The following is a 9,738-nucleotide window of genomic DNA, read 5'->3' as shown; positions in this document are numbered from 1 at the left end:
TTGCTAACACCTGTAAACCTAGCACTTTAGGAGGCTAAGGCAGGCAGATCACCTGAGGTCAGGATTTCAAGACCAGCCTAGCCAACATGGTGAAACCCCATCTCTACTAAAAATACAAAAATTAGCTGGGCATGGTGATGCATGCCTGTAATCCCAGCTACTCAGGAGGGTGAGGCAGGAGAATTGCTTGAACCCAGGAGGCAGAGGTTGTGGTGAGCCGAGATCCGCCACTGCACTCCAGCCTGGGTGATACAGCGAGACCCCCTCTCAAAACAAAACAAAACAAAATGTGCATATAGATTAATAAATAGAAAGATAGATGACATAGATACAGATAGACATACACATACAAACAAGGAGAAAAAACTGTATCACTACTATAGTTCTCTTTCTGTAACTGGTCACAATGCTGTAGTTAATATTCATAAATTCCTTCTTACATTATTCATCCCAGGTTCCATTTGCCTTGAGCCCACCCTTCCATTGTTCTGGCTTTTTACCAGTAGGGTGATCAAAACCTTCATTCCTGAAGGGTCCAAACCCTTAGTGGTCCTGCCTTTGTTGGTTATTTAGTTGGTTGGGTTAGTTTTTTATGAACGTTTACTGTGGTCAGTGGAAGTACCAAGAGGTGTCCTGGAGAACTGCTGGGTTCCATACAGCATTCCCTTTCTCCTAATGGATGGCAGGATTATCTTCTATATCCAGCCTTCTCTCAGGAGCCAGGAGAAACTGGTGGTAACACAGATCATAACAGCATAGAGTTGCTCCCAGAGAACTCAGTAGGGATTACTTTACCCTGGAGGCCAGCAAGCCAGGGAGGTTACCTGGAAAAAGAAAGATCTACTCGGTAACCTAAAAAAGAACAGACAAATGCAGCAGGGTTGGTAAGAGTGTTAAAGGCAGAGGGGACAGCATGTGCAAAAGGATTACAGTTGGGAGAAGACACGTCATAAATAGGGAGTTCCAATTAATTCAGGAGCATGAGCTAACAGTATGAAAGGAGACAAAGGGGAAGAGATGAAGCCCAAGAGGTGGGGGGGTGAGGACAAAGGTTATGGTTGTCTTTCACCCTAAGGCAGTGGGGAGCAAGGGAAGGCTTTAGGCAGGTAACATAGTAACTCATTTGTTCTTTAAAAAGACTTCTTTGATTAAATATAGAGAAGAGGCCAAAGGAGGTCAGATTAGGTAGGAGATACTTCTGGAAAGATGATGCAAGAGAGAAGCATGTGAAGGACATGGGCTCAGGGTGATGGGATAGGTGATCTGGGATCCTGGTCCTGGCCTAACCCTAACCCGAACCCTAACCCCTAACCCTAACCCTAACCCTAACCCTAACCCTATTGCCTTGGTTTTCTTCTAGGGTTTTTATGGTTTTGGGTTTTACATTTAAGTCTTTAACCCATCTTGACATAATTTTTGCATAAGGTGTGAGAAAGAGGTCTAGTTTCTGTTTTCTGCATATGGCTAGCCAGTTTTCCCAGCACCATTTATTAAATAGGGAATCCTTTCCCCATTGCTTGTTTTTGTCAGGTTTGTCAAAGATCAGATGGTTGTAGATGTGTGGTGTTATTCCTGAGGCCTCTGTTCTGTTCCATTGTTCTATATTTCTGTTTTGGTACCAGTACCATGCTGTTTTGGTTACTGTAGCCTTGTAGTATAGTCTGAAGTCAGGTAGCGTGATGCCTCCAGCTTTGTTCTTTTGGCCTAGGGTACTCTTGGCTATACGGGCTCTTTTTTTGGTTCTATATGAAATTTAAAGTAGTTTTTTCTAATTCTTTGAAGACAGTCACTGGAAGTTTGATGTGAATAGCATTTAATCTATAAATTAGTTTGGGCAGTATAGCCATTTTCACTATATTGATTCTTCCTATCCATGAGTATGAAATGGTTTTCCATTGTTTTGTGTCCTCTCTTATTTCCTTGAGCAGTGGTTTGTAGTTCTCCTTGAAGACGTCCTTCACACCCCTTGTAAGTTGTATTCCTAGGTACTTCATTTTCTTTGTAGCGATTGTGAATGGGAGTTCACTCATGACTTTGCTCTCTGTCTATTGTTGCTGTATATTAATGCTTGTGATTTTTGCACATCGATTTTGTATCCTGAGACTTTGCTGAAGTTGCTTATCAGCTTAAGGAGTTTTTGGGCTGAGACGATGGGGTTTTCTAAATATAAAATCATGTCATCTGCAAACAGAGATAATTTGACTTCCTCTCTTCCTATTTGAATATGTTTTATTTCTTTCTCTGATTGCCCTTGCCAGAACTTCCAGTACTATGTTAAATAGGAGTGGTGAGAGAAGGCATCCTCGTCTTGTGTCAGTTTTTAAAGGGAATGCTTCCAGCTTTTGTCCATTCAGTATGATATTGGCTGTGGATTTGTCATAGATAGCTCTTATTATTTTGAGATACGTTCCATCAATACCTAGTTTATGGAGAGTTTTTAGCATGAAGGGATGTTGAATAATGTTGAGTAACTGAACACCAACATGGCTTCATCTCCAACAGTGAAATTGCTCATATGAAGGTCACCAGTAAGCTCAAAAGGTCCCATCTGCCTTCATTATTTGACCTCTCGGCAACTTTTAAAGTATCAGATCATGCTCTATGATCAAGACATTTTCCTTTCTCACTTCTTGATGACACCACATAAAACTAGTTTTCCTCCTTCTTCACAAACAAACTTTTTGGGTTTCTTTTTTTGTTTGAGACAGGGTCTCACCCTGTCACCCAGAAAATACATCCAAAATGATAGACTTGAATAGGAATAGTAATTAAAAGTCCAAGACTTCAGATCTGTCTGTAGACTCAAGCCTGGCATAGGTCACTTGCTAGCTGGGAGTCTAGGCAAGATGTTTTATCTTTCTAATTCTGTTTCCTCATGAGCAAAATGTGGGCACTATAGTTATCAGTTGGTAAGGATTAAATGAGCTGGTATGGTCATAGCTTAGTCACATCACACAGTTCTCAGAATATTTTATTTTAGTTTAATGAATACGGGTCCTTAGTGTACAAAGATAAATTTATAGAATAAATAAATTTTCTAACTACAACTTCTCACCATCATATAGAGTTTTTAACCTCCATGAGGAATATGAGTTCAACATCTCTGTAACTCTTAATATAAAATATTGAACTGATGATACGGTTTGACTCTGTTTCCCAACCCAAATCTCATATAGAATTTTAATCCCCACCCTAACCCTAACAGTCATAACCCTATGCTATGTCTAACCTAACTGAAAATGATTAGAGCCTAACAGTTGACTGAATAAATGATGATTGATCCTAAAGGAATTAAGTAAATAATTCATTAGAGAATTATTAAAGAATTAAGAATTAATATTCCACAAATACTCACTGTGTCTCAATGGTGCTCCTTGATGCTCCTAGGCTTTGGCTAACCACCCCCGCTTAACCTTCGCAACCACCCCATGGAAGGTCCTAGTACCATCTCCATTTTACAGGTGAGACGTTTGAGAACCTGCCTAGGGTCACACACCTGGGCAGTATCAGGCCTAAATATGAGCAGGCACAGGTGGTCTCAGAAGAGACGCTGATGTCATAACAGTACAAGGAAAAGAAGGAGCAGAAGTGAGCATGGTGTGATGGCCAAACATGCCATGGGCTGACCCCGCGTGGATCCAGCCCCACAGCTGGCCAGGATACACTTTTCCTGTCCTTACATGAAGTTTTCACTTCATCATAGGAAGAGCACAGAGCGCAGGGAGAGTGTTCAAACAGCACTGGTACGTACTAGGAACTAAAGACGTTGGCTATCACTGACTCACTGAAAAGCAATCAGACAAAATACTAGAAATAAACCACAGGGACAGCTGGCTTTCTCTTTAGGTGTCAGGCCTGCATGTGTTTCCTTCGAAGTCTGTCCCCTCATTCTGCAAAACAGACATGAACTCAGGTGATGAGTCAGGGTGCAGGAGCAGTGTGGGGTCAGAGGAAGCCCCCAACCCCAGTCCCTGACGTGGGCTCCTTGCTGGTGGCTTCCCCATCCCTGGGGTCTGACCTTGTCCCCGTGTCGGGGCCCTGGCACCGACACACCCACTCCACACTCCAGTCTCCATCTGAGGAGGGAAAGGAACTGATCACGAGCTGGTCCCATGGCCATGGGATGATAGTACCTGGCAGCCAGTGGCTCTGAAACTGTCTCTGCTCCAGGAAAGTCCGAGGCTAAGGCCAGCGGCTCCCACGGTCCTTGGATTGTCTCTGGGGATTGTGGAGGCCCCTTTTCCTCACGTCCCTCTGCAAGCGATGAGATGGGAGGGGAGGCTTAGTGAGACTCCGTCTGGGTGCCAGTCTCCTTCCCAGCAAGCAAGAGCAGCCCTGCTGGCTGCAAAAGGCTGTTGCCACGGGGCCATCCAAATATTCTTGCTTTCTTCGCAGGTCTTTGGTCTGAACCAACAATCCATTACTACTAATCCAAGACACCCCAAATCCTGGTGCTTGGTTCACCTCTCAAATATACTCACTGAACCCTCCTCTTGCCACACGATGCCCTCGTCTCCAGCTCAGCTCCTGGCCCTGCCACACAGTGACCTCGGATTGCAAATGAGCAGCCACAGCTCCGCCTTCCAGCCGGGCTGGAGGTTTTGTTGTTTGGGGGTCGGGGGACTTGTCCTTCAGATGAGCTTGACAGCTGAGCAGGTGTGCAACCGGTTTGCCAGTCGCTGGTGGCGCCAAACACCCTTTTCCCGGGGCATGGAGCCCAGCTTCCATTCCTTTAGCACGGGAGAGCGCAGAGGCGGCTCTGACAGCTCATTCCACCGGGAGAGGGAGCGGGAGCCCAGCCGAGCCCCTGTGCGCACAGCAGGTATGACACTCGGTGCACGGTGCCCTGGAGTCCGCAGCGAGTGCTCGGGGAGGCAGAGAGCGCTCGGCGTGGGCGGCACCCGCAGGCGCTGCCTCCCCAGGCTGCCCCCATACCCGGGCCCGCGCGGTGCCGGCGGGGCCATTTGCGCAGCCGCCCGCACACGACCCCTTGCTCCACCCGGACAAAGCGCCCAGGGCCATCCTGAGTCCCTGCAGGGTCAGGGCCTGCGGAATCGCGCGGCCTTTGCCCCACAAAACCACTGTGTGCTGGAAGAGCGCTTTGTCCGCTTTGCCTCGAAACTGGACCCGCACATCTGAGCCTGCGTTTCCGTTTCCCCGAGAGACCCCGGACTCCCTCCCCAAAGGACAGGAACGCAACGCACTGGCAGAGCTCGCTGATTGGATGGGGCAGAGAAGTGGGCGGAGTGAGCACTAGGAGATCCTGTCATTGGATAAGAAAGAGAAGTGGGCAGGGTGGGCACTGGTAGAGTCTCTACTGGTTGGATAGGAGCGAGAAGAGGGCAGGGCTAGCACTGAGATCCTGCAATTGGACGGGCATGAAGTAGGTGGGGTGAGCACTGAGGAGACCCTGCCAATTGGACAAGAGAGAGAAGTGGGCTGAGTAAGCATTGGTAAAGCCTGCTGATTGGACAAGAGACAGGAGTGGTAGGAGCAAGGACTGCGGAGAAGGCTGCTATTGGATGTTAGGGAAAAGAGGGCGGAACAAGAAGGTGGCGAGCTCTGCAGATTGGACAGGAGAGATAAGCAGGAGGAGCGAGCAATGAATGGAGCCAGCGGTGAAAAGAGCCCTGATAATTAGACAGGGGAGAGCAGTGGAACCAGAATACAGGTTACGGCCACGGTGACAGCCAGAAAGGAAATTCCAGCACGGATGCCGACCGCACCAACCCAAAACTATGACCCGAGTCCTAACCCACCCTAACCCGGCCAAAACCGAACACCAAACCCTGACTAAATGCGAAACGCTGACCCGGACCTGGACCCGGACCTAGTACGAACCCAAGCCTGAACCCTAATCCCTAACCCCTAACCCCTAATCCTGATCCTAGACCCTAACCCCGACCCTAAACCCTGACCCTGACCCTGAAGGGGGACATAGAGGAAAGAGATTGAGAGGTTTGCATATTCAATGACATACATTTTCTTCGTTAGTCGATGTTAGAAAGCAAAGGCTTTTATCTTGAGAAATTTCTGACCTAAAGAATGATGTACAATAAACTGTATTCAACAATTGATCGACATTTTCTAACAAGGTGGAATGAAAATATAAAGTGTGGGGATTGCTACTAGTCCTAATGCACTAATCTGTGGTTAGGAAGGTTTATTTTTTTCCCTCCAAACCTAAGCAGTACATGTCTTAAATTACCTTCCAAAATGTACGACTCTTGGAGCCTCAGACGGGCTGGCGTTAGTCAATACTCCACGGCTGTTTGTTGGATGAGTGGACAACAGCATGGTCGACAGGTCCTGGTGCAAAATGTCTTGGGCTGCCTCAGTTTGAATCCTGCTTCTGCCATCGACCAGCCGTGTGATTCTGTAAAAGTATTTTAACCTCTCTGGGCCTTAGTTTCCCCATCTGTAACTTGAGGGCCTACCTCAAATGGGTTCCTGGTGAAGAGTAACAAGACTATATCCGGAGTAGGTTTCAGTTGCCTTTTCCTCCGTCTTTCCACCCTCCCCTCCTACCCTTCCAAATCTTTTTTTTTTCTTTTTTTCTTTTTTTTTTTTTTGACAAGGTCTCCCTCTGTTGCCCAGGCTGGAGTGCAGTGGCGTGATCTCGGCTCACTGCAATCCCCACTTTCCAGGCTCAAGCGATCCTCCTCCTCCTACCTCAGCCTCCTGAATAGCTGGGGCTACAGGTGTGTGCCACCACGCTAGGCTAATTGTCATTGTGTGTGTGTGTCTGTGTGTGTAGAGGCGTGGTTTCTCCATGTTGACCAGGCTGGTCTCGAACTCCAGGCCTCAAGCAATTCTCCCACCTCGACCTCCAAAAGTGCTAGGACTTACAGGCGTGAGCCACCGCCCCCACCCCCTTCAAATCTATTAAAAGGTGAGAGTCTCGCCAAGGCAATGAGATCGCAATATGAAGTTTCCATTTACTTTGGATTATATGTCATTATAAATATTAACAAATAAGACTTAAAAAGGACACCTTCGGGTAGGTCAGACCAAAATACAAAACTTGTCTGTGGGACTGCAGTTTGAGGACAGTGTCTGCAGCCGTCACATGGCAGCAAAACGGGGTTAAGCAGTGCACGAGAGTCTGCGTCGACGACAGCCAGAGTCCATGCATCGGGAGGTTCACTCGGCTTGCGAAGGAACAACGGGCAGGGCATGCACGGCCCTGGCTCGGCGGGCGGACGAGCCGGGGCGCAGTTCCCCGCGCTCGCCACTAGAGGTCAGGAGGTGACCGCTTCGGGGCTGGAAGACGGGCCCGTCGGGGATTGGCGCAGGCGGCGGGCGGGGCGGCGGGCGGGGCGGGGCTGGAGGCAGCGCCTGGTTACTGACACCTGGAATGACTTTTTTTTTTTTTTTGGCATCAGATTTCCTGTCTTTGTGGGGATGATGGACCCGAGTAAAGATGCCCATTCGGGGTCAAAGGCAGAGCCGCTTCTGCAGCTTCTCAAAGCGTTTTTTGTTTTTTTTTTTCTGAGACGGAGTCTTGCTCTGTCGCCCAGGCTGGAGTGCCGTGGCGCGATCTTGGCTCACTGCAGCCTTCACCTCCCGGGTTCAAGCGATTCTCGTGCCTCGGCCTCCCTGAGTAGCTGGGACTACAGGCGTGCGCCACCACACCCGGCTAATTTTTGTATTTTTAGTAGAGATGGGGTTTCGCCCTGTTGGCCAGGCGGGTTTCAAACTCCTGACCTCAGGTGATCCACCAGCCTCGGCCTCCCAAAGTGCTGCAATTACAGGCGTGAGCCATAGTGCCTCAAAACGCTTTAACAGAAAGACAATCTGCAAGGGATCTAAAAGGGTGCTGAGATCCTAGGGAAGGAAGGTTTCCAAACTTCCTGGGGAGTTCCTGCCCGAGTGCCTGTGCTGCCCCTGGGCTGGCTGGCCAGCAAGCCCGCCTCCCAGCCTGAATGTCCCCATCTTTCGGTCCCAGCCCCATTTGCACAGCCTGGGCAGTAGAGGGCCCTGGACTGGGGGGCTGGAGTTCTGGGTTCTTGTCCCAGCTGTGCCCCTTCAGGCCCCTCTCACCCACTGGGCCTCACATTCCCCATGTGCCTAATAAGGAAGTCATGGTAGGTGGGGGGTACAGCCTCTTCTCGCTCTGCCATTCACTTCTGTGTCTTCAGAGCGGCTGTCAAATCTCCTCTCTGAATGAGACCCCCAAAAAAGCAAAGCTAAGAAGATACCCAGAGCTTAACTAGACACCAGGACTTTTAGAAAGAGACCACCTCTTACCTTAGGCCCTCAGAGGGTGCCCATTCTGTGTGGAGAAAAGAGGAGCCCTTGCCTCAGCCCCCAGAGGCTAGGGTGGGGTGGCTGAGTTTTGGGGCCAGGTTAGACACCTCTGGGGAAGCCTGAAGTAGCACGGATGGTTTCAAAGCCAGCGGATGAGGTGGCAGGACAGTGACAAGACCCCAGGTCTCCATCACGCACCTGAGCTTACTGAGCCTTCACCTGGTGTCTCTGCTGAGTCTCCGACAGACCAAGAGGGAAGGGACTGGGGGTACCGACCCCCAGAGAGAGAAAGTGGCAGTCAGAGGACCTGGGTTTGAGTCCTGGTTCACCCCTTCCTGGCTGTGTGGCCTTGGCAAACTACTCAGACTCTGGGAACCTGTTTCACCTGCAAGATGGGGATGAGAATCAAACCCACCTTGCAGGGCTGTGAACATGCGTTCAGACCAGTGCATGCAAAAACCTTCACATAGAAACCCTTCCTAAAGGTGGGGAGACAAGTCTCCATGAGCAGCAGGTGGCCAGGGACTGTGTGGGGGCTGGGGTCCTGTTTTCCCTGCAACCTGGGAAAGGCCTGATAGGCACTTGGTAGGATTCAAATCACAACCCTGGACCTCAGGTGGTGGTGTGCTTTGTGTCTGCAGTTGGAAGGTCCCACCGTCGTGCCTGTGAGTCCCTCTATCGGTGTTGAAGGGGTGGGCAGCAGGCGGGGGAGCCCCAGGCTGGCAGCTAGCAGGACCTCTCTGGTGTGAGGTCAGCACACCAATTCCCCTGAAGTGTGGTGTCCAGCACTCTGGGCTGGGGGCTGTGGATCCTGGTCCCAGCTGTGTGGGGGCTGGAAGGCCCTGGGCAGGTCACCTGACCTCTCTGGGCCTCTGTTTCCATCACACACTGATGGGCTGAGCACACTGGGACTCTGGCTGTGCAACTCCTTGGCTCTGTATTTGTTCACCCAGCGTTCCTGAGGGGCCCTTGGTAGGCAGAGAAAGTTTGTGGGCTTCAGGCTTGGGCCCCAAGATTCAGATACTCTCAAGCCTCCTGGGGAGTCTTACTCAGGGGAGCAGACAGGCCCACCAGCCAGGGTGATTCTTTCTCAGCTCCTGGAGGGTGGACAAGGCCCTGGACTGCCACGGATTACTCCCAAAAGGGACATCTGCGGCGGTAGTGGGACCAAGATGCCACGAGCAAGCACCCGGAGGCCCCCAGTGTGAGCCAGGGAGTGGAGGGGAGGGGAGGGGAGAGTCAGGACGTGTAGGAATGCTTGCTTTTTTTCCAAGCACAAGGGACCCTTTTCTCCACCGCAGCTGACCTGATGCTTATGCCGGGAAGGAGGAGGGGCGGGCTCCGCCCTTGAGGTCCCTCAGGAGTAGAAAGAGATCAGAGTGGGAGACTTGGGTCTGAGGTCTGAACTTCAGCCCACACCAGTTTCTCCATGGTGTTTCGATCACGTCCCCCACCTCCTGCCTCGAGCCTCACACCTTCCTAACAAAC

The sequence above is a fragment of the Gorilla gorilla genome, chromosome 5 (genome assembly GCF_029281585.2).
Source record: "Gorilla gorilla gorilla isolate KB3781 chromosome 5, NHGRI_mGorGor1-v2.1_pri, whole genome shotgun sequence".
NCBI lineage: Eukaryota > Metazoa > Chordata > Mammalia > Primates > Hominidae > Gorilla > Gorilla gorilla.
This window is presented reverse-complemented; position numbering follows the sequence as displayed.